Here is a 26,310-nt window from a genome sequence, read left to right as displayed (position 1 = left end):
AATATATACGTAACTTCAAATTTCTTTTATTTCCACAAAACTTACAATTAATTCTTTGGTATCTCCCTGTTGTCATTTCTTCATAAGACCTTATGCAAAGAGGTTAATAGGAAAATTGTGTTTTCTGAAATGATTAGGTTAGCAGCATAGATAGAATAGAAATAAGTGCTACCTCTGTTCCAAATAGAGCAGTCTTAACAAAATTTCTGAAAATGTTAAAGACAAATAATTCAAGCACGCTCTGAGGACTCAAACAAGAAAATAAATATAAGCAGAGAAAGGTCATTAGGTAATTTCTAACCATCTTAACTTGTTTCAACTGTATCTATTTTGGTGCCTTAATAAAGGAAATCTTTACTGATGATAGGACACTGTAAAATGTGTAGTGCGAGGACTAAACCGAAGGAAAGGTGTCCAGTGAGTTACTTTAGAGTTAACAGTGTGGGACAGGTAATTTCCCACGTACCCTCCAGTTGTTTTCCTAGAACGAACATAAATTTTAACTTGTATGTTCACCTAATTAACATTTTGTGTGTGTACTTAGTGGAAGGTGAAGTGGTAAACACAAAAAAACAAGACATAATAAAATATTTTGTGTCTCATTTTCTGCATTTAGATAAGATTTTCCCATAGAAATGACCATATGTTTGTCTTCTAACAGAGCTTCATGCTCTTCCTTGCTTTCTGTCTCCAAGGAAAGATCCAGCATTTTATTTGGCCAGAGTTCTACAGAGTGGATTGAACTGAGTCAACGGGAAGAGTTGCTTTTGGTTTGCAGTTCCCTGGGACTCCATTCCAAGGCTCTCCTCCTCATGAGTTTTGAAGTCAGTTAGTCAGAGAACCAGGTCTAGCTTCAAAAATCTGCCCTAGTTGGAAGGCACGTGAAACATGGGACTTTGTACTTTGTGAAGGGCACTGGGGAGCATCCTGTGTGCATGATCGTTCCATAGTTCATTACGGAAGTTCATTTCCAAGTTCACTTTCTGGACCAGATTTTTCTCACTATCACAGGGTGGTTATATTGAAAAAGGCAAGATTTAGTTCTGATCTTAGAGAATAAGACAGTGTTCAATCTAGACTACGTTTATCCCGCAACCCAAGCTTAGCCTAAGCATATGTTTTTCTCTGTAATGTTTATCCTCAAATATAGAAAATTACCAGCTGAAGTCAATGCTTCAGTTTGAAACTGATTATAGAGCTCTGTGTTAGGTGGGGAAAAATTAAACCCCACAAGCTGGTCCATTAATTAATTTCAAATGGTAGCTCTGAGCACATCCTTCCAGAATCTAATGATGCCATTTGAAGACTATTTTCCTTTTCTGCTGTAACCCTGAAACTAAATGCACATTTTTCTTACTGACTAGTTTCACTAACAAGACCAAAAGGTAGCTAAAGCCTGTCTCTCTATGAGAGAAAATCATCTCTGATCGATAGTTGCACTCGGATCCTCACCCTGTAATGTATATCAGAGCTCAGGCTACAAGAAGCTGAGTGACCTGCTGCCATCCACCGCATGGCCAGGAGCCAGGGAGCCACTTAGTGACACCCTCTCTCCTCACTGCCAACCTTTGAAGGCAATTTTTGCATCTAAACATTGGGAGTTTCTTTTACCTCCCCTGCAGGAAAGAGATTTCACTCTGATATTGTTACAAAAGAAAATCATTCAAGAATCCAGCATGTTTACTTGCTAGTCAAACATTGCTATCAAAATGTTTATTCAAAATGACTTGTAGTGTGAATTATTCTACTCCAAGAAGTACAGTGTAATTAAAAATAAACCTGGAAAGGTAATATTAGAATTCAATACAATCCAAAATGACCCTATATGATGCTATACTTTGTTTCATTCTTTTTTTTTTTTTTTTTTTTTTTTTCTGCGGTACGCGGGCCTCTCACTGTTGTGGCCTCTCCCGTTGAGGAGCACAGGCTCCAGACGCGCAGGCTCAGCGGCCATGGCTCACGGGCCCAGCCGCTCCGCGGCATGTGGGACCTTCCCAGACCGGGGCACGAACCCATGTCCCCTGCATCGACAGGCGGACTCTCAACCACTGCGCCACCAGGGAAGCCCTGTTTCATTCTTAATAGTGTATTACACAAAATCAAAAGCAGTATTTGCTCTTGATTGAATGAAAAAGCAAAAGTTTAAATTATGAGATATTTCAAGTGACACTAGCTGCGGACAGGCTAAAGTAGATAAAATGCTAGTAAAATCTCCAGACAGCATTTGGAGGAGAAACATACAGTATAACCAGTAAAAGAGCATATGTTTTGAATACAAATTAAAATTGTACAGCCACTTCCTCTGCCTCACCAATAATAAAGCAAATGTCCTTGCCTAGCATTACTTAAAACTTGCTTAAATGATCACTTCTAAGTCATCAAATTTATTTACTGTAATAATGGAAACAATTCACCTAGCACCAAAATTTGTGAAAAAGAATCAAATAATTTTCTGTGGAAATCATAAATTTCATGACTATCTTATCTGGTATATTGGTTTTGTTTCATACTATTATTTAACATACTATTATTTAACAGTTAAAATGTTCATGGTATAAATTGGAAAACTGTATCTGATTCTAAGTAAAAATTACCCAGTGTCTCCCGTTGCTCCTTGGTCCCTGCAATGTGAGAATCCACCCCTTGATTCGATGTACAGAGAAAAATGTTTCCTTTCTTCTTCAAAGTTCTGCTAGAAATGTCATTCAACTTTAACTGGCAGGTTCCACAGCCAACCAAATTTCTTACCGTTGATTCAAAGTTATTCTAATATACAGTGCTTGCTGTATGTGGGTATATATATAATCACCTCTTATGTTTGTAACTTATGAATAATAATTCAGTGGAAGAATAAGATATATCCTATTTCTCTGAAATGACACAGCATGAGATTTAAAATAGTTGTGCTCACTAAATAATGTTATAATGTGATGCAGAGTATTATTCCATAAATCTTACTAGTAAATAATATTTCATTGTATGAATAACACAAAATATATGGATCTGCTGTACTGAAACAGGGTTCAGGGTTTTTTGCTGTGTGTGGGTGCATGTGCATGTGTGTTTTTATTTATTGACAGCTCTTCCAAAGGTACATTATTTTACATGTCATCTGATGAACATGTGCGTATTCTGTAGCATGTGTTTATGTGTGTGACCTTTTGCATGTATACATGTTTTATATGTTTTTATATATTTGTGTGTGTGTATATATATATGTCTATATTTAACTGTTTTCTCGTAGTATATGTGCATGGTCAACTTTACTAGACGATGCTTAATTAATTTTTAATGTGGCTGTATCATTTTATCCTCCTATCAAATGTGGATAGTGATCCCACAAGTACCTATTCTTGGAAACACTTGCTACTATCAGATTTTAATATTTTGTTCGTACGGTGAGTGTAAATTTTATTTTGCATTGCTTGTTTAACAAGATAGTTGAGAGTGTACTCACATATAATGATTATTTGTTTCCAATTCTATGAAATTATATTTATACCTTTTATTCATTTTTCAGCTGGCTTGTTTGCCCTTTTTTTCTGATTTGTAGGAAGTTTTTTTTTTTTAAATATATATATATTCTGGATGTAAATAATTTGTTGGTAAAATGGGGTGATAGTATTTTTCTTTGTTTATGGATTATGTTTTTTTTTTTCTTTTATGGTATTTGTTAATAAATATAAGTTTTAAATTTGAGATTGTTAAATTATTTCCCTTTTTACTTCATCTTCTTTAAAACATCCTTTTAAACCTTATTGTAGAAATATCTTCTATTTTAATCTAGAAACATTTCTTTTATCTTTTAAATTTAAATTTCCCAAATTATTTTAGTTATGTGAATTGAAAATGTCAATTCATTTAAACTGTATTAAAAGAATTGTTAGACATGATTTGATTTCTACTATAATATTTGTTTCCATTTTCCTATAAATCCCTACTTCTTTCTTTCCTCATTTTTGGCTGTTTATTTGGATTGAGTTCCCACTCAATATTTCATTATTTTTCCTTAACTAACATGAGAGTTACACATACTATTTTTTATTATTTTGTAGTTGCCTTTGGAATTTTAATACTCATATTTAACTTAAAGCATAAATGATATCTTTTCCTTTTTCCCGGACAATACAAGAACCTGAGAATTATTCTACTCCAAACCCCCTTCTCTCCCCTTCCCCGCCCCAATAACACAGAGCTGTTCCCTTTTAATCCTGGATTTTAGTTCTTTCTGCCTTGGATCCTTTACTCACAAAACCTAGATGTTATCTTCGTCATTTGCATTCATGCTATGTTTAATATTTACGTTATTTACATTATTTCATACATTTAATACTTTCTTCTTGGTTCACTGAGACCCAACTTCTAGAATCCTAGATATTGACAAATAAACCCAGGCAGATGCTGACTCCATTGTTGTTTACCCTTACAACCTTTTCTGTTGTCATTTCTTACCTCTTTTTTTTTTTTTTTATAATTTCCAAATGTTTAGCCATGCCTTTTAAGCTCTCATTGTTAATATATTACACAGGTGGAATTTTACTTAACATCTAGTTTACCATTTTGAGAAAAATGGAAATAAAAACAGTTTTTTGAAAAAAAAAAAAGGAATGACAAGAAAAGTTTCCAGAGAATTACTTGTTGCATAAGGTACCAATATACATAAATTCTTTGAAAAATTTAGAAGACAAAATAACTTGAAAATTTTAGCAAAAGGTGATATATAAGTTCCCCCAAATATCTATATAACCCAGTGAGATGGAAATTATGAATGGAAGAGGTAGTGTATACAACTGGGCATCATTAACAGACACAGGAATGTCTGTAACGATGGCATCTTAGGGAAGGTAGAAAGACATGCATTTATGAAATGAAAATAACTCTTTATATATTTGAAGTCCTGTCATGTTGAAGTAAGTTCATCAGTAAACAGCGTTTCCTCTAAGTTGATTGGTATTTTTTTTGACTGGACTGTCATAACTTTCATGGAGTTCTTTACCTGACAATGACTATTGATATCAAGGTTAAAGGATGGGATTTTTAAAAGCCCACTCATATACATTCAGAAGGAAATAGAGTTGAAAGTTAAATGTTTCTCATGGGAAAAATCATTCTTTTAATTTTCTGCCCACTAAAGTGTTGCCATCACATGTCATTTTAATACACAGTTAACCAGAGGATGGATGGAAATGTTATGATTTATCATGACAGGGTAAATAAAGCAATAAGAGCAAATCTAATTTAAGAGTGCATCATTGAGCATGCCTTTCCACTCCTGCTTGATAGCTACCCAGAATGATCCAACGAAACATGAAAGGCAAGATGCATTAAAAGTGAGAGACTGGCTTTGGACACTGAAGGCCTGTTGTGTACTTAGGGGTTCTGCAGCCTCCTCCGAAATCACTGACTTCTGGCTGAGATCTGGGAAGGGCTTCTCATGATCTTCTTAAGCATTTACACTTCTCGCTGCTCTTTGAATCAGCTGATTCTTCTAACAGGAACCCTAGATTTGGAATGTATCTCTACTGTTTGCTAGCAGGGGGTTACTGGACAAGTTCCGTAACAAGCCATGCCTCCATTTCTATTTCTATAAAAGGGAAATACAAATCATGTCAAACGAGTAGAGTTTTGGAGCATTGAATGAGATAATACACGCAGAGCATTTACGGCATTGTCTAGTAGTTATAAAAGCTCAGTAAATATTAGTCATGTTATTAATATTAGGCTTAATAGTTATATTAAGCTGAAGTGTAAGCTTAAAAAATGCCTTAAATAAGTGCAGTCACTAAATTTAACACCTTGATCTCAAACAGGAAAATAATATGAAAACATGCAGCTTGTCCTCCAGGCTGCCAAGTAACTAGATTTAAGAGTAAGTATTTAAAATTCCATGTTAAACATATGGAACTCCTAATGGCCCCATATATTCAATCTGTCTAGGGTCAGTATTTATTTTAAAAGACCCAGAAGGTGGCTTAAATTTTCATTCTGTTTGCTTTCTCCCACTCTACTCTCATTTGTGTAACAGTCTTCTTTACAAGATTTTCCTGATTAAATTAACCTTAATTTCTGTTTGCAAAGACCAAGAATGAAGCATTATCACAAAGAAACAGCAACAAAACCAAACAGGCTTTCTTTAAGAATTCCACTTGACTTGCAGCTTGAAAAGAAATATAGGGCGAGGAAAGATGAAGGACAGCTGACGTGAGGTGCTTACTGAGCGCCAGGCATTCATTTATACGTCAGCTCTATGAGAACTAGTACTAAATTCATTTTTCACAGAAGAAACTGGAGGTTTCAGAAGTTGTTCAAGGTCCCGTGGTCAGAACTCGAACCTAAGCTTTGGACTCACGTTAACCACTGCTAATTCTAATTACACTAATAATATTTCTGTGGAGTAGCCTGCATTGCTATTGAACAGAAAACCACAGAAGCCTGTGTGGCCAACTTTAATGAGTTTTGCTATCTGTGAAAGTATTATTTCACAAGATCTCATTTTTATCCTGCAGTTGTGGTTGAGCAAGTGTTTTCGGTTACAAATATATAGCTTACTTTACTTCCAGTCTCTTAATAACATACATGCAGTAAACATTCTGGATTCACTGAATTTATCACCAATCTTTTAATATCTTGACCTGAAAAACTTTATGCTTAATGTGGAATAGGGATTGGGTTTCAAAATAAAGTTTAAAGGACTAGTTCAATTTTTCAAGAAAAGGTGTGAAAATACAAAGTAACTGAAATCACTCATGTTTGTGACACACATTTAAAGCTCATGAGGTTTTCCAAAATGAACAACTCCGAAAAGAAACTGAGAGCAAATGCCATCCACTATGGTATGTTTGGTGGTGTCACATCCTCCAGTGTAGGTGGTACTTAGGTGTCAATGAGGTGCATTTCACTATTATATTTACGTCTTACATTGTAATGACACCTACACCCTGGTGACCTGGCAGACTGGGTTGTCCATTCTCTGCACAGGACTTGGCACAGGAGAGACTATTTGTCCGTCTTTCCAAAAGGAATGAATGCGTAGCTGACAAACGAAGGAATTTCTGAATCGTGTGGCTATGAGCAGATATATTTTGCTTTACTTTTCTCTGCTTTGCAAACTTTTTACCCCCAAGCTTCTATGATTTTTATATAGTAATAATAATCTTTAAAGAGTCAGTTTGCTTAGAGAAGTGAGGGTGTAGGGTGAATGTCACTGAAGAGATTACGCACATTTATTCCCCAAAGTTTCAAACCCACTAAAGCTGTGATGCTTGGTAGTTCAGTTAGCTAAGTTTCAACCCCAAATCTCCTCATTAGCATTCCATACCAGAGACGTAGCATGAAGGAGGCCTTCCCTTTTCTAACAGAAACATGAAAAGTAAGGGAGACGGAAAGAACCGTAAGAAGGAAAACACTTCGTTATGAGGAGAAACATCCTCGGTTACAGTTCTTGTTCCTTACGAGAAGAATTTAGGCATAATTATGAAAACATTGAAAAGTGTGTATTTTAAGACTGTTTTCACTCTGTAGGCCATTGACGAGGAGTGTGAGGTTTATCCTGAAAAGATTTTAAAAGTTACTCAATCAACAACACAAGGTCACATATAATGAAACATCTTCTGCCTTTGTAAACTTCTAGGGGTGTTTTGTAACATTACTTTTCATTTATCTTCTCTGGATTGACTGGTCCCTCTCCCATTATTAAAGAATATCAAGGTCAAACATTTTGCCACTACCTTTGATGAATCTCTCTTATACTCCAGAAATTCAACAGATTTCTCTGTGTGTGCCTATAGACTGTTATCTCTGTGTGTGTGTGCTCCTTAAAGTGAAAAAACAAAAATATTAATATCTATGTATATATTTATTTCATTTGATATTTTTATCACTAGTGTTGACAATTAAATACTTAAATCTTTGTGATAAGCGAATGAAAGAAAATTCTGCCTCCCTTGATAAAAGGGACAGTGAATTTAGATTCTGGAAAATTTTATGGTTTTTAAACATATCTCTGAGATTAAATGCCCACAGAACTTCTGTAAAATGGAAGATTAAGTAAATCGGTTAAAGTCATACAACTAGGAAGTGGCAGAGCTCTGTTTCCAACTGAGGCAGTAGAATTCCAGTGCCCATTCCCTTTACCATGATATGATGCTAAAGTTGCAGATTTTTTGTGAAGATTAAATGAGACAATGTCTATAAAATAATGTTACATATTTTTTTAAAGTAAATGATTGATAATAAATTTTATATCATTACAGTTACATTAAAAATAACTCCTGACATGCTAGAAGGAAATGTTTAAGGAATACAGCAAAAAGATTGGCCTAACCAGGGGACACAGGATGCATAAGAGGATGTTAAAAGTAGTAAGTTAAAGTTGAAAATGCCATTGGGCCAGATAGGCTTTTAAATGCCAAGTTTAGTAGCTTTTACTTTTTAAATGCAACCTAGAGGGATATCTGACATATTTTGTTAAGATGCAACATGATGAGTTCTATACTTTAAGAAAGAAACTAAAAATAGAACTACCATATGATCCAGCAATTCCACTCCTGGGTATATATCTAAAACAAAACAAAACAGAATCACTAATCCAAAAAGATACATGAACCCCAATGTTCATAGCCTCATTATTAACAATAGTTAAGATGTGGAAGCAACCCAAGTGTCCATCAACAGATTAATGGATGAAAGAAGTGGTATTACCCTCCCATGAAAAAGAATGAAATTCTGCCATTTGCAACTAGTGAATGGACCTAGAGAGTACGCTTAGTAAAATAGGTCAGACGGAGAAAGACAAATACTATATGTTATCACTTATATGTGGAATCTAAAAAATAAAACCATCGAATGTATATAGCAGAAACAGGCTCACAGATATGGAAAACAAACTAGTGGATACCAATGGAGAGAGGGAAGTGGGAGAGACAAGATGGGGGTATGGGATTAAGAGGTATAAAATAGATAAGCAACAAGGATATATGGTACAGAACAGGGAATTATAACTATTATTTTATAATAACTTTAAATGGAGTATAAACTGTAAAAATACTGAATCGCTATTCTGTACACCTGAAACTAATATAATGTTGTAAATCAACTATAAAAAATGTTGATTGTATAAAAGATCAACTTTTTTATAAAAAAAGAAAGTTGTAGAAACAAGATACAACATGGTTGGGGAGGGTAGGCAGGAGGAGGTGGCAGGGTAGCCCATTACTTTGCCATTGTATTGACACTAGTTGAAGTAGGGTGTGTTTACATGGTTAGTGGCAGTGGAAATGATAAACAGAGGGTGAATAAAAGTGTATATGAATGGAACAATGTATAATGAATCAAGAATATAGAAGCAGGGTTAAAATTAATTGAGTGCCTTTTCTATTCCAGATTTTGCTAGAAATTCTACATTCTGTCAAATCATACCAGAGTTTAGGATATATTTATGAGATTCATTTACTTCCCATTGTACAGTTGAGAAAAAAAACTCTCAAAAAGTTAAATAGGCCTACATCATGCAACAAATACAAAGCAGAAATAGGAGTGACATGTAGATGTTTGTCTTCAAAACTTGAGTTACTCCTATCACCCCAAGTACCCCATGTCATACAATATTGGAGAAAACAAACGTAAAATGAATAAAAAATCTCAAATTTGTTTACCAGGGATGATGGTGGCAATTCTAAGCAAAGTAGGTGATGTAGGAATTGGGGGTGTGTATTTCGATGAGATAGTGGTAATACAGAGATGACAGCAGGAATTAGAAAATTCCACTGCATACAGCATATAACTGTAGCTACGTGATATGATGCCATTAATCATTATGTCTGAGTCCAAAAATTAAGGCGATTTCACATATCACTATGTGTAGTAGACCTTTGACAAAAAAAAATATTGTGATGTGTTTTACCTTGAACCAATAACATAACTCTCTCCTCCCAACATATAGCATTGTCCACTTTGAAGAACTTAAGGAACAATTAATCCTTTTATTGCCATCACCAAATCTGTAAGAGACTATGTATATAAACACTGCCAGTTTTCATCAAACCAAATTACTAATTTCTGTGATTTTAGGAAACTATGGATCATCTTTGACAAGCAGAATGATGTAGAAAATAAGAACATGAAGAATGCAAGATTTAACGTAAGTTTCCTGACATGGAATGAGAATTGAATCAACTATAATCCTTGGGTTCCAACTTTTCTCTCTTGCTTTGAGCTTCTTTCATCACATGGTATCAGTGTTTGCTCAGATGGTAGGATTATCATGTCTGATTTTCAAGAAGTACAGTCACTGACTTACCATTCGTATTCCTACAAAGCATGGTCTCCAGGTACTGCATGATAGTTAGGGTCATGAGAATTGTTCATGGATCTAGAGAACCTAAGGCCTGAATTGCTAAGTCAGACTTAGGCTTATGCATGATCTACTATGAGAATCAGTGAAACCTAGAATTGGCATTTACCTTCCTCACCAAAATGCAAGAACATTTCCTAAAGTTTCCTGATCAGTTGTCATCAACCTGTTTTTCATCACCTGTAGATCCCTGATGTTTTCAGCCAATGGAGGAGGCCAGTTAGATATGGGCTAAACTTCAAAATTCGTTCCCTTTCTCTCTGAATGTCTTCTTTCTTTGGTGTTATGTCACGTGTATTTCCTTAAAGTTCTTATAAATTCTATATTCTTGATGTCTTGGAGTGATTGAACACATACACACACTAAAATTTATTTAAAAATTTGATAGCCCTACTATCAGCCAGATTTGAAGCTAGTTATAAGTCAATTATTAACATAATAAAAATATGCAAAATTGGACATTTATATGGAAAACCAGTGCACTGAAATAATCCTGTAACCCAAAGATTTAAATTCTATCCAGTGTTGCCATTAGGGATAAACCATTTTATTTTTCTGAGTTTTACTCTTCTTTTCAGTGTGATGTGAAAAGCAAAATAGTAATACTCATTTCCACAGGCTGTCATTAAGTCATACGAGTTTATGTAAGCAAATGTGCTAAAAATATTATAACATTTTCCTTATTGTTAATATTATTTTCATTTATACTTTGCCTCTTTCTATAAAAGTTTGAAGTGGCTTATGAAAATATACTAATAACACATAGAAATGTAAATCATATTTAGACATTCAAAACAAAGAATGATAAAAGTCAGGAGGATAAAGCCAAGATGAATGCATTATTACTGTTAATAAAAGCATAGAAAGAAATAAATGAGGGGTAATTTGAGTTCTTCAATTTTTTTTTTTAATGAAAGCTTATTTATTTATTAATTAATTTTTGGCTGTGTTGGGTCTTCGTTTCTGTGCGAGGGCTTTCTCTAGTTGCGGCAAGCGGGGGGCCACTCTTCATCGCGGTGCGCGGGCCTCTCACTGTCGCGGCCTCTCTTGTTGCGGAGCACAAGCTCCAGATGCGCAGGCTCAGTAGTTGTGGCTCACGGGCCTAGTTGCTCCGCGGCATGTGGGATCCTCCCAGACCAGGGCTTGAACCCGTGTCGCCTGCATTGGCAGGCAGATTCTCAACCACTACACCACCAGGGAAGCCCAAGTTCTTCAATTTTAAAAGCATTTTACTTGCCTTTTTTTGTTATAGCTCTATTTTGTACACCCCTAGGATTGTGCAGTCTGTAACAAAGGTTGGTTAATGCATCAAGTAACAGCATTATTTTTTTTCCATTTTTCCTTTATGTTGATGAAGGACAGTTATTTTATTTTTTTAGTAGAAGATAAAATCAAGGTCATTCTAATTTCTAATAGCTTAGGATTTAATATCATGACAATTGAACAAATAAAACTATGGACATTGCATTGGTTATACCACGTACTATTTTATTAATATATGATGTCAATTGAATGCCCACTTCCAGAAATGTAACAACTGCAAGGGATGTAGGTGAGAACCCGTAACAGATGTTTGCAAGATTTTTTCCCCCTACTTAGAACATAATAAACATATGGAATGGCCTATCAGGCACAATTGCTGAGGCAAAACACAAGGATCATTCAAGAAACAATTAGATTCTGTTCTAAAGAAATGGAATACTTTAAAGGATGAGTCCTGATGGGCCTGTCCTCCTGATGAGCAAATAGCTCTACCTAAACCCTTTATGATCTTATCTCCATTTGAATGTAAGTATCACTGCAATGTAATCATATCTAGAGTTGGGAGTGCTGTGGAGAGTTTCCCTCCTCTGCAAGAAAGGCAAGTGTATTGACAGTATTCCACATCTATGTTGTAAAATGCCCACATGTGGTAACTTTGTTTTCATTCTCTTTGATATTAAATGAAAGGAAGATGTCTCTCATCATCGTAACATCTTCATTTTTTGGATAATGTTTAGTGGGGCTAACTGATTTTTTTTAAAAGAGGAAAATTTTAGGAGTATTTCAAGGCACATACTCCGAACTGCATTAGGATGTGAATTAGGGAAATTTATTAGGGAATAAATAAAAATTATGAATGCACAAGAAACAATTCAACATAATAGCATATGCAAAATCTAAGAGAAGAAATCTTTGGAAATCAACGCCATCTTTAAAATGGTTTGCCCTCAGAAAGCTAACTCTGCTGTAGCATGACTGAACATGGCCCTGAGAAAATTTTATCTTATTTTATTTATTACTTTTGAGAACAACAGTCTATCCTTATTGGGAAAGGCAGTCTTTTGACACCCTGGGTGGCTGCCAAAGAATGGGCTTTGGGCCTGGAACACTTCCCTACCTAGAGATAAAGAGCCCTTGTAGTCTGAGCTGGGCTTTCCGCCTAGTGTAGAAATAGCTTTCTCTGTTCTGGACCCAAGCTGTGCTCTCATATTTGTCTTCAGTGCTTGCTTCATATGGCACCTGGCCAATCCCAGTACTACATCTGTTCTGTGCATGGCAGGAACTAGGTCCTTTGCCTGCAGCATAAGAGGGGTGCAGGCAGACCATCACCCTGAGAACATTGCTGGGGGAGACCCACTGGCCTTGGGGGACTGACCCTCACTATTGAAGGTGACCCTGCTCTGTCTCTTCTCTGTGTGAGTAAAGCATTTTTTCATCCAAAGCTTGTGTAAGTCTTGCCTTTCTTGGTCATCCCAAACCATGCAGTAGGTTGACATCTTGGATCAACTGTTCCTGGTGACAGGCATTGTTATGTTCTTTGCTCTCCTCCATGAGGTGGGACTCCTCCCCTGGAGGTGGAGACAGGTGTTACTTGCTTGAGTTCCACAATAATAAAATTAAACACACTTTTCTTCCTTTTTTTGTCCCAATGCACTTTTTTAGAAACCTATAATTTTTTTACACCATCCTAGAGAATAGAAGGTATTCAATCTATATTCCATATCTGTCGATTAGGCATAAGGACTTGATTGAATAATTTTGTGTAGTATATATTATAAAAATGAATAACTTCGTGTTTTCCAAAAATAAAAGTAATAATTGAATGTGTTTTTCAGACTACATATAGTACTAACATCCTAAGATTCAGCTATGCTCTCCAGGAGCTGTTAATTATTCCTTCTCTTTTCCTGGTAGGGATTAACTTATCTATTAATGTAAGATCAATACGTATGATTGATGTATTGTTTTAGACAGCCATAATAGATACATCTTGAGAAAAATATTCAGTAATCAGACAAAAGATACTTGCTCTTCAATAAATCATGAAGACAAGTCAAAGTTATTTTAATAAATATCATTTTTATATTATCATTCACATGATAAATGGTGACCCTCAAAATAGTAATAATTTGTAATATATTCTGAATTCTTCATTTTGTTGCTTACTGAAGTTACCAAACAGACCAAGATAGGGACATTGGAAAAGCATGAATTGTATTTCCCAAGTGATCTTAAATTGACCAACTTAGTACTTGTGCTTAATATTTAAGAATAGAGGGAAGAAATTTTAGTTTTAGCTTACTCAGTAAAAATTGTTAGTGAATGTGTGTGTCTCCCTACTAGAAGTTACCTTCTTGAGAGAAGGGGCTATATGACCTAATCAACTCTGTATCTCTGACGTATAACAGGTTATCACAAAATGCTTATGGACTAGAAATTAATTGTTAACACAGATTTGCTTAATTTATTGATGTATCCTTCTGAAGCATGCACTTTTATCTTATTAAGCTTACACAAATTAGATGCTAAGTGTAGAATGGCAAATTTTAAGACTGTCCTTGAACATTTGCTTCTCACAATTTAAATCTACTTTGGCGCAATGAAATATGGCCCTATAGGGCTGTCTAGTTCCAGTGCCCACAAACTCATCCACTGGATGCCCTTTAACTACTAATCGCTGTGCATTATTCACATTTATTTATGTGAACTTTTGGCTTACTCTCAACAATTAAAACACACACACACACACACACACACACACACACACAAACACAAACATAGAGTAAAGCATGGGGTGTATTTTTCCAAGATTAAATCTTCAAAGCCAGGCTTCCCTGGTAGTGCAGTGGTTAAGTATCCACCTGCCAATGCAGGGGACATGGATTCAAGCCCTGGTCCTGGAAGATCCCACATGCCGTGGAGCAACTAAGCCCGTGAGCCACAACTACTGAGCCCACATGCCTAGAGCCTGTGCTCTGCAACAAGAGAAGCCACCGCAATGAGAAGCCCGTGCACCGCGATGAAGAGTAGCCCCCAGTCACTGCAACTAGAGAAAGCCCACGCACAGCAGTGAAGACCCAATGCAGCCAAAAATAATAAATAAATAAAATAAATAAATTTTTAAAAAACTGTAAAATTGAAGCCAAGAGATTTATTTTTTTAAAAAATCTTCAAAGCCTTGTATGAGATGTATCTATAGGATATCGGATTGGTATATGTATCCTGACTGATCTCAAACATAATTTCCATTTTACAGGTGAAGTTATGCAACTTGATTGCTTATTTAAGTAGATTTAATAAAGATATATTGTGCACCTAATAGTCACATAAATTTGGATCACCTGCTAGTAATTGTCCAATTAGGTTAAAACAATTTTTTTCTCTCTTAATAAGTTTGGGACTTTATTAATAATTACAATGTGCTTCTTAAATTATAGTATTATAAGACAAGCTCTTGTCATGTAATTAACTTTTTGTAATCTAGTGGTGAATTTACTAAGTGTCTTGACACTTACCCTTCATAGAACTAAAAGATTATTCTACATTAGTTTTCTTAATATGCTGAAACAGGGTATTTACTTCCAAATATGAGATATTGCCATGAAAATTACTGAGATTAAACTGAACAGATCACATGAGTACATTTTAAAATATGGTTTCCCATTGAAAGGTTTAAAGAAGATTTTATTTTTAATAAAGTATAGTTTCAATTAAAATTTTAAATTAATACATTTACAAACATAAAATTGTAATGAAGTCTCTATGCTTATAATGCTTATGTAACTTTAAAACCAATCCACAGGTACATTAAGTATAAGTAACTAAAAATACCAAACCAATCAAAATAAGGTTTGCAGTATTAATGTGATCTGATAGATGTATTTTGGGGTGGGGCTATAATTCAGTTACCATGTACAATACAAGGCGATTCTGCCAGCAGTGACCAAGGTGAGATAATGATTCATCTAAATCTGGACATCCATCCTATTTGTATGCCACCATTTTGCCATTGCCTTTCTCCATTGCTACCTATATGTAATATACTGTGAGATCACTTCGCCATCACTTGATCCAAAGACCTGTCAATATTAAATTTGCTTCTATTCTTGTATCCTAGATAATCCATGAGATAATGAGAACAATTTTATTGATGTGATATTAAACCAAGTGGAAAATTCCATCACTGAAATCCTGTGGTGGTTCTCAGAAATAGGACCTCCAACCAAGTGACAAAAGTTTTATTTATGTAATGAGAATATCATCACTCTTTCCACTGTGGACCCTTCATGTCTGGCCCTAACAGGAAACTACCACATCGCTCTCATTTCTCCTCCCATTCATCCTTAAAGAAGGCTTAGTTATTTATTGGTCTGTTCATCTGTTGGTTTATTTATATAGTATGTATCTATTTATTTATTTATATTAATCATTGAGAGAAATTCTTCAATCTTTCTTTAGGTTCCTAGCGTAATTGCAATCATGAATCATTTTTGAGAAACCAACGACCCAAAGAGCTGCAGGTAACACTCCCCGCATCCTTGATCCCTACGGGTAGACATACAGATTCTGAGTCAATATACACCCTGAAATGGGAAAAGAGAAAGGTTCATCTCTCAGAAGAAAAAAATTGGTTATTCTCTCAAACACAGTATGAAATCTTGCAAAGAAATACTCTATGTACCTTAGCTAGAGAAAAAGAAGTTAAATACTTAAGAACTCTGAAATTTCTTGCATTGACATGCTTTTAGGTATCTAATATCTACCTACAGGATATATGCCTTCTCAAGACTTTTCATTGTTTTTAGTGTAGATATTTAAAGTTTAGCATGCGTACAAAAAAAGTGCAAAAATCATGGGTACATCTCAATTAATTTTTACAGAGTGAGCACATTCATGTACCTAGTATTCAGATCAAATCACAAAAAATACAAGTGCCCAGGAACTCTCTCCCCACTACTAACCAAAGATGCCTCCTACTAATTAAACCACGAGGTTAAAGACTATTCATTCCCTTCTGACAGCATAAATTAGTTTTGCCTGCTTTCATACTTGATATAAATGAATCATACAGTATTCGTGCTGTGTCTGCTTTCTTTTACTCTAAAGTGTACCTGTGAAATTTATTATCTTGGCGTACAGTTTATTCTCATTGTTGTCTGGTATCTGATTATTTATTTGGTTTATTTGTTTATTGCCTTATCACACTAGGGTATCTAAGTAATGATGTTTTTCTTGTTAATAGTAATGTGTGTTTTCTTTCTTCTTTTAGTGATTAGTCTTGCTAGGGGGTTATCAATTTTATTAATATTTTCAAACAATCAAGTTTGGCCTAGGTCGATGTTCTCGTTTGTGTTTTCTATTTCACTAATATCTGTTCTTTTTATTTATTCCTCTTTTCTAATTTGTTAACTTGATATGCTTTTTTAAAATCCAGCTTCTTGAGATAAGGATTCAATCATGAATCATTATAAAAGCCTCAAAATTTATCAGGCATTTTCAGGTCTTAATATATACAGATATGTGTTTATATGTATTACATGCTTTATATTTCTCTCTAAACAATTTAGAATTTCATGAACTTTGATATGTCATAACCACACTATAATTCTGATTTCTGTGGTGATTTCTTCTTTTATCCATGAGTTATTCAGTAGTATGCAGTGTACTTTCCAAATAATTGGGAATTTCCTAGATATCTTTTATTATGGATCTAGGAAAAGTACTCTGAACTATATCAATGTTTTGAGATTTATTGAGACTTCCTCTATAGCTTAGCAAATAAATGGTCAAATTTTTTAATGTTACAGGTGCACTTAAAAGAAAATATATTCTGGCTTTGTTGTGTGCAGTGTTCTATATATGTCAGTTAGTTCATGTGTGTTAATTGTGCTGTTTATTGCTTCTGTGTTCTTCTTGTGTGTGTTTGTATGTGTGTGGCTATTTCTCTCAGCTCTTTGAGGGGAATGTTAAAATCCCACTATATTTATGGATTTGTCTTTCATTCAGTTCTCAATTTTGCTTTATGCATTTTTAAGATAAATTATGAGGAAACAGAGTAATATTTCTTCATTAGCACCTAAGTTGGCTGATAAAAATACAACAATAACAGCTTTCTTTTGGTTAGTGTTTTCATGACAGATCTTATTTCATGCTTTTTGTTTTTAACTTTACTGTGCTTCTTGTGAGCCATATATAGATTTTGTTTTTGCTGTTGTTTAATTCAGTTTGACAATGCTAGTCTTGTGATTATTTTTAGCCTAGTTATATTTAAAGTAATTCCTGATATATTCAGGTTTATATTACTATTATTTATTTTCTCTTTGACCCTCTAGTTCATGTTTACTTCTCTCCTTTCCTATTCCTTTCATATTAGACATTTTATAGTCTATATTTTCTCTCTAGTATTAAATACACATTATTTTACGAGTTCTTAGTGTTTTCCATGCAGATTAAAATATAAATACTTTATGAATACTTGATTAACTACCCTTGAACAATAATATCCCTTTTATAATTTTCCCAGTAAAGTAAGAACTGTAGAACATTTAACTCCATTTGCTCCCCTTCCTCCATTCATGCTGTTTCAGCCACTTTTGCTCTACATATATTTGGGTCTTCATAGAAGAGCATTATTGTTGTTTTAAACACACAATATTCACTTTCTTGTAATTCAGGTATGCTGGCTCGAAATTCTCTTTGAATTTCTCTGTAACCTTTTTATTTTACTTTTATTTTTGAAGTATATATTCGTTGAGTACAGTTGACCCTTGAACAACATGAGTTTGAATGGTATGGGTTCACTTATACCTGGATTTTTTTCAAGAAATACATGCCACAGTACTACATGAACCACAGTCAGTTGAATCCATAGATGTGGAACCACAGGTGTGGAGCTCTGACTGTAAAATTATGTGTGGATTTTTGTGTGTGTAGGGGGTCGGGACGCCTAACCCCCGCATTGTTCAAGAGTCAACTGTATATAAATTTAGGTTAGAGATTATTTTCTTCAGCACTTTAAAAATGATAATGTATTGACTTCTGGCTTCTAGGTTTTGTTTTTATTATTATTTTTGATACTGTGTTGCTTCTCGTAACTAATTTGAGCCCCCTCTCTGGATGACGATTTTAACTCCTTTCCTTTGTTTTTAAGCAGTTTTACTAAGACAGTCCGAAATGTGACTTTCTTTGTGCTGTTTTGGGCTCAATCAGCTTCTTGAGCTATAGGTTTTGTCTGTATTTGTTCTGTCTGTTGCTACTTCACAAACCACTCTAAAATGTAGTGGCTTAAATTAATGACACATTAGCTCATGTCTGTGTGGGTTGATTGATTACAGCGGGCGATTTCTTTTGTGAGTCTTGCCCGGATTTTCTTATTATGTTATTATCTTCAGATGGTGGCTGGGTATGGAGTCATTTGGATGCTAGAATACTCCAGTCCAGTTGGACTGTCCAAAATGATTTCTTCCCTCATATATAAGGTGACCTGGCGCTTCTCTGTAAAACCATTATTTGCCTATGGTGTCCTGGCCTTCAGGGCCTCTTTCCAGCAGGGTAGCTGGAATTCCTATGTGGTGGGTCAGGGATCCTGAGAACTCAAAAGAAGAAGACACCGTTTTAAGGCTCAAGCCTGATGCTGGCACAGTGACCCTACTGTCACAGTCTCTTGCTTAAGGAAAGGCACAGTTCTGGTCCATATTTAATAAAGGAGGGCAACACAGGGCATGAATATAATGATGGATCGTTCTTTTGGAGACCAACTCTGGAGACCCCTTTCACAGTATCTTTCTTATTTTTGGAATTTCTCTGCCATTATCTCGTTAACTATCATTTCTTCCCCTTTCTATTGCCAATTTCCACCTGGAACAGAAATTGTAGGTATGCTACAATTTCCTCTGTGTCTGACATTTCTCTTTTCTGTATTTTCCACCCTCTTTACTTTCTTTTCTTCAGTGTGTTTATCTTCTAATGACATGTATTCAGACCACTAATCCTGTGTTCTGCTGTGTCTAATCCGTTGCCAAATCCGTCTTTCTTAATTTTAAAACTTTTATTTTTTCAGTTCTAGATTTTCATTATATTCCTTTTATGTATTTCCGTATTCTGGTATAATTCATCACGACTTTACCTTCTCAACCTTTTCATTTGTTTTAACAGTTTGATCATAGTTCTTTTAATGTTTTCTTCTGCTAACTAAACATCTGTAGTACTATCTCTGGCTCTGTTTCAATCATCTCTTTTGTTCCCTTGGTTTTGGATTTTATGGACTGCTGGCTTGCAGTCTGGGCAATGTATAGTTTTACCTCTGGTTTGCCCTCCCATTGGCCCCAGTCCTCTCGGTGTTTTCAGGTGAGCACTTGGCGTTGTCTCCAAGACGGTTTACTGGATGTTGAACCAAGCAAGTCATTATCTCCTCAACAAGGCTGGACTTGCTCTGTTCTGCTTTACAGAGGCTTTCTGTTGAGCCTTTTTAGCCTCCTCATGCTCCATGCAACTTTAGAGAGGGAATCTATATATTTAGGAGCCATCATGTTTCCATTTTCTCTTCCCAGTCCCATGGGACCACCAAAAGCTCTGTTAATTTTTCTCCTCTCAGCAGCAGACCACTCTGGGGGCACAGCTAACATTTTCAGCCTATCAGCAAACCCCCTCAGGGAAAACACTTCTGTGAAAGCTCAGTTTTCAGAAGGTCTTTTCTCTCTGGAATATTGCCATCTCTAATTATCCTGGTTTCAGTACTTCTCTGATACCTTGGACATGATCTTTCTGTTTTATCCAAATTTGCTAGTTGTTCATGGTGGAAGCATTGCTCTGCTCCATTTAACTCTTCTTTACCAAAATATTTAGGTGTCACACACTCTTGACTGCCCGCCTGCCCCATTCCTCAAGGGTCTGTGTAATTCCCTCTACTCTTGGACAAGCTTATTACACAGAATAAGAGTGCTTGATAGGCTCAGTCTCCCACCAGACTGTATGCTTTTAGAATAAACACTATACTATTCATCTGTGTTTTCTTGGTATGTAGCACTTGGTATCTGAGAAATGAATGAGAGTATTTTCTTTCTTTAATATACTGCTGAGTCAAATGGATTTTGGGTGACATATTTGAGGTTATAAGCTAAATATCTCAGAGGCCAAAATTCCCATAATTATATATGACATCCCCATGTTGATGATCTTGGGATAAGTTCATTCCAGAGAAATCAGATAATAATACAATCATCAACACATGTTGCTCACTGTTACTTCAGTTGTCTTTTAGCAGCAACTTTTAACCACAACCTCCTCAAAATTGAAGAAGCAATTTTTTTCCTCTGGATTCCACAATAAGTCAAGTGTTGTCACTTGACATCTCATCACTGATAACTCTTAACAAAAACATGGCACCTGAGTGGTAGGGGAGAAAATATCCTAAAGAACAAGGTAGACTATGAATTAAAGATTATTTGTTTGGTTCATTTTACATATATGGTTTAATGATTTACCAAAGGAATAAATAATTCATTTTGTTTAAGTAAAATGTTGTTGTTGACATATGTATTATTTTAATTTTTAACTATTTTTCCATTCCACAATATAGAAACTTTACAATGGAAAAGAAACATAATAGTTATGTAAGTACAAGTAAAACCACATGAAAATCACAAAGTTGAAAAACTACATGAATTATTAATCCTGACCCTTGTAGAAAATCGTTTAAAAATAATTTTTGAACGTAACTCTGAATGACTATGATAAAATGATAATACATATTATTCAGTGTAGTTTTAGAATGAACTTTTGGGGGCTCTTCAAAAACAGAAATACCATGCATTTTCAGTTGTTCAAATAAATATTCAAAATTTCATTCATAGTTGAAAACAACAGGCAAAATTAGATGAATATCAAAGAGTTTTTCTATTCTTGGGATCATGATAAAATGTTTCTACCTGGATGAAGTAAAACAGAGATGAATTTTGCTGCTCATGGAAGATAGGGCTCGTCTAGCTATGGCCATGTTTTCTGAGGCCCCTCTGTGTGGTTAATTTACACTTACGAATGTAATATTACACTAAACATAATGTATATTGTGAGTTTACAGATTATTATTTTCATTCTAAGGGACACTTTAAAATATTGATTTAATTTTTTATTATAGTGGCTTTTAGATTATCTAGATTCTTTGTTGACTATTTTATTTTGCATAGCACTACTGGGCTAATATTAGATACATATTTCGTATAGCATCCCATACTTTTAATGTTAAAACACTGTAGAAAGAAAAAACTCCCACTGCTTTTTCATCTTTACTTCCTTCTTGAGTAATTTCAAAGTGATTAATATGTAAACATATATGGAATTTATCTTATGTATGTTGATTCATCTGTTCATAACTGTTATGACAATACATTCAAAGAAACGGTGTGACAGAGAACGTATTTGAGGAAAATAACACAAGAAAATAAAGCAAAGGGTATTTGTGACAAATATGACAGCTCTAACTTTCAAAGGAAAATGAAAGTAGGGGATCTGTCCTTGAAACTGGCATTATGACCTTTTATTTTATAACCATTTACTCCATGTTAAATGAGAATATGGCATATTTCCTCTCAGGTTAAGGGAAAATAACAGCTTTAGACATTATCTTTGACCCTCCAACTATAGAGGGGATATGAATAATGATGAAGCAAGGAGTAGAGAGCATTTTAAAATAGACGCCTATGTCTCAAATAGGTGCATTCAACTATTAGTGCCAAGAATAACTTCCTGTAAGTGAAATATTTAGCATAGGTCATTTTCAAAAATGGATACTTGAAGAAAGAACTATAATATAAAATCGTAGGGCTATAAGGGATGTTGTAACTTGTTAGTCCAAGTACCAATTTTGCAGAAAAGAAATTGAGGCCTGGAGATATTGATTTTTCCCAGCCATTTTAATACAGAGCGTGATGTGATACACTAGCCTCTGTCTCCCTGTCTCACCACCGAATTGAGGTGACATGTAATTGCATTATGTTATGCACTTTCATTTCTAATAACACCTAGAAATAGATTAAGTGCCATATTATCATTCTGTCTAAAGTATGTGTGAGATGGTAAGGATGAAAAATCTATTTATTAACATATGGCCTAGAAAATTAAATAAAATAAATAGCAAATCTCTTTTTATTGCCACCCTCTAGATTTAATATCCTAATTTTCTGTTTTACCTACAGTTACCTTTATTTCTTTTAAGTTGTCTACACTTACAGAATAAGGAAAGGTAAACATAAATAAAAAGTGCATAACTCCAGCAATAATAACCATTTGTCTAAGAAGAAAGCACCTAGAGGCTCTTAGAGAGATGTCAACATTATAGAAGAGATATTATTACTCAGCTGAAAGAGTGTGTGCATCAGGAGAGGTAAATGAATACTTTAAGTTCTTAATATAGGGATCATTTTTATTTGCTGGATCATGAGTTACCTTTAGGAGATTAACTGTGTCTGGTCACTGTCATCCATGCCAGCCATGTCTTGTGTTACTCAGTCTGACCCTTGAAGCAACACCAGCAGCATCACCTGGGAGCTTGTTAGTGCAGAACCCCAGGTCCCAGCCCAGACCTACTAAATCACAGTCTGTATTTTAACCATTTCCCAGGTTATTTGTGTGCACATTCAAGGGTGGTGATAAGTCCTGACCCAGACCCCATCAACCTTCCCCACCTGCTTGCTGACTTACTATCCATTTCTAGTTTCCCCAGCACAGAGACACCTGAGCCTGTTTACTGAAAGAGAACTTAATAGCTATCTATCTAAACCTTTAGTTGCACCTGTGAGGGGCCGAGACTGGTGTGATCTCGGCCAAGGCCAGATCACATGCTGACCTGTCTGGGACTAGAGACAATGAACTTGATCCAGGAAATAGATTCCTGTGTGTAAGCAGGTGATACTGTTCTTCCAGTCAATGTATCATTCCCTACAGATGGCTCTAAATAGTCAAACGGGGCTCTTGCTGACCTAGCTAGATACAGACATGCAAGGCCATTGTGAGAATGCCAGCACCACATTGACCTATGGCATCAGTGACTTTAAAATGGACTGCTCTGAGTAGTATACAAAACAATAAAAATGAAAACTAAACACTGTGACAAAAAATCATTTTCACAAATAAGTTCAATGGCAACTACTGATATCTTAAATCTCACCTTTAACATTTCATTAATGTGAAAATTCAGCAAGAGTTTGGCCTGTTGTATTATGCTCTCTTCTATAACTCTAAATCAAAAGTTTTATTATTCATAGGTGAAAATTTTGCTTTTGAAGTCAGACTTCTATGTATATGTGGGCTGGACTTTGTATATATTGTTCATAGTATTTACTAACTTGCTCACTGATACTGTATAATATAGATAATAAAGACATTGAGACAAAGAAAAACACAGGTGTTCATATTATATTGTTCATATTATATTAGGTATACACATTGAGAATATGCTTAGCTTTTTAACATCAAAATATATTTTTTCAAAATGAATGCCTATCAATGGAGAGAATTTCCCAGAAAACAAAAGATTCTGATTCATCTTACTGATAATATTGTCAGGTAACTTAAATGCTAACAGACGGTAATGTTTATAGGAAAAGTGAGTCCTCTAAAATATTAACTCTTAAAAATGCAGATGGTAAACCTACTGAGTCTTTGATAATATTGACTATTTACACAAAACAGATTCATATAATTTTACCTCAATTACACACAATTCTAGACAATAAAAGACAACCTTATACCACTAATAAAATCAACATTGATAACAGTAAGTATTATGACACATGAAACTCACATGCAAGTTAAGTTATAGAGAAGAAATGGCGGCCATGATCAGTGTAAGACTCACAGAACCACTTAATACATCTTTCCAAAAGAGACAAGCCTGTCCTATGAAATAAATCTACCCTGTCCCTCTTCTTGAATGATCTTAAAAGAAAATTTTATATTGGAAAAGCATCCAAAGCCACTATATAGACCTTATTTGGTCAGAGAAAAGGAATAGAAATACATAGACATATTTTTAATTCTCTAGATTATGTTTATTAAATATTTAGCACTGATCAGTTTCTTTATGTGTATATATTCATACACAGAGAAACATAAGTAGAATAAAAGTATATCTTTCATTTCCATTTTGCCATATTTACTATATTTGATTTCATTCTTAAAGATTTTCAAATTCTAATTTTAAACACAACAATTATTCATTTTGTTTCAGTCCTCTAGGGCTATGTAATATTGTTTCTTCTAAAATGACCTTGATACATAACTTCAATAAATTGATAAATACTTTTGTTAAATAAAAATATATCAACTAATTGTATTTAAAATTATCATCTAAATTATCTAATTAAATTTTAAAAAGTAAATCATTTTAGAAAGTATAATACTTTGCCTTATAAATTTAAATTCCACGCAAGGTTGGCTAATTGACCCATAATTGGTCAATTATAGGTACAATTATATGCAGTTGCTGTCTCTTGCATTCACATATAATTACAGATGACAAATATGTATACACTGAAGAAGTAACCATTTTGAAAAATAAAGCCCTTAGTTGATGTCTTCCAAGGGCATGTGGATGTATGAAATTCTAACTGGCAAGCACAAAATGTTTTATACCTGTTGAAGAAATTTTAATCACCTGGAAAAATACTTTCTATACAATAACATAGAGAGAATAAGAAACAATTGCTATCAAAATTTGTATCTTTCTAAACATCTTGCTCGATGAAAACCAATTTCACTGAAGAGTGGTTCTCACCTTTAACACAGAGCCAGTTTCTTGTTGGATTGGTGTCCTACCTAGTTGAACTCCTGACTGCTTTGCTATAATGGAATGTTAACAGGGACAGCTGACATAGTGAAAGGAGCTATCGCCACTAGTGGCCCGGGTGTGATCTAGAGCAGTCACAGAGCAAATCTAAAATGACTAGCTTACAGAGGAAAGAAGAGGGAAATATGCTATTCAGACTTCTCAAACCTTATAGATAATGGCCTTTAGGACATCAGAGAGACTTTCTAGAATTAGCATTTTTTTTGACATAACATAAATCAACCCAAAGTAGCAGTAACCTTTGTTATCATGCGGCTTACTGAAATATAAAGCACCTCAAAACCACACTGATTAGCAGACAAATACCTTCTGTTTCCACACATGCTAAGAACTTATTGATTCGGTTTCACCTGCCAGTGGTCATTAAGGCCTGAAAAAAATAATAAACACCATAAATCATTATCATGCTGAAACATTGATTAAGTACCTTCATATACATGAAGGCGTTTGGTGAAAGCATATAAGGCAAATCATGTAAAAATAAGGACAGTTGGAGGATGTGATGATGAAAGAGAGAATGTGTTTGCAGACGTGCATTAAAGCAGAAAGCACTGCTCTAAAGGCTCTGTGTGGAATCATTCAAGTCTAATGGAAGAAGAGCAAGCACACCCAGTGTCTCAATATGTGCTAGCGTTTGGCAGGGGATTTATCCAGGCATATCGTCAAATATGGTGTTTCATCAAAACTAGATCTGTCTTCAGTATTCTGTGCATCACCACAGAAAATATTAGAAATATATTTGTGTTGTGTTTTGGTCTTTTTTAGTTTTTTATTCTAATTTTCATAAATTTAAGAAAATTTAAAAACCTGAATGAGACGCAATTTTTTTGTTTTGTTTTGATATTGATTGGGC

Source organism: Phocoena sinus, chromosome 14 (genome assembly GCF_008692025.1).
Source record: "Phocoena sinus isolate mPhoSin1 chromosome 14, mPhoSin1.pri, whole genome shotgun sequence".
NCBI lineage: Eukaryota > Metazoa > Chordata > Mammalia > Artiodactyla > Phocoenidae > Phocoena > Phocoena sinus.
The sequence above is the reverse complement of the archived record's forward strand: the minus strand, read 5'-3'. Positions refer to the sequence as shown.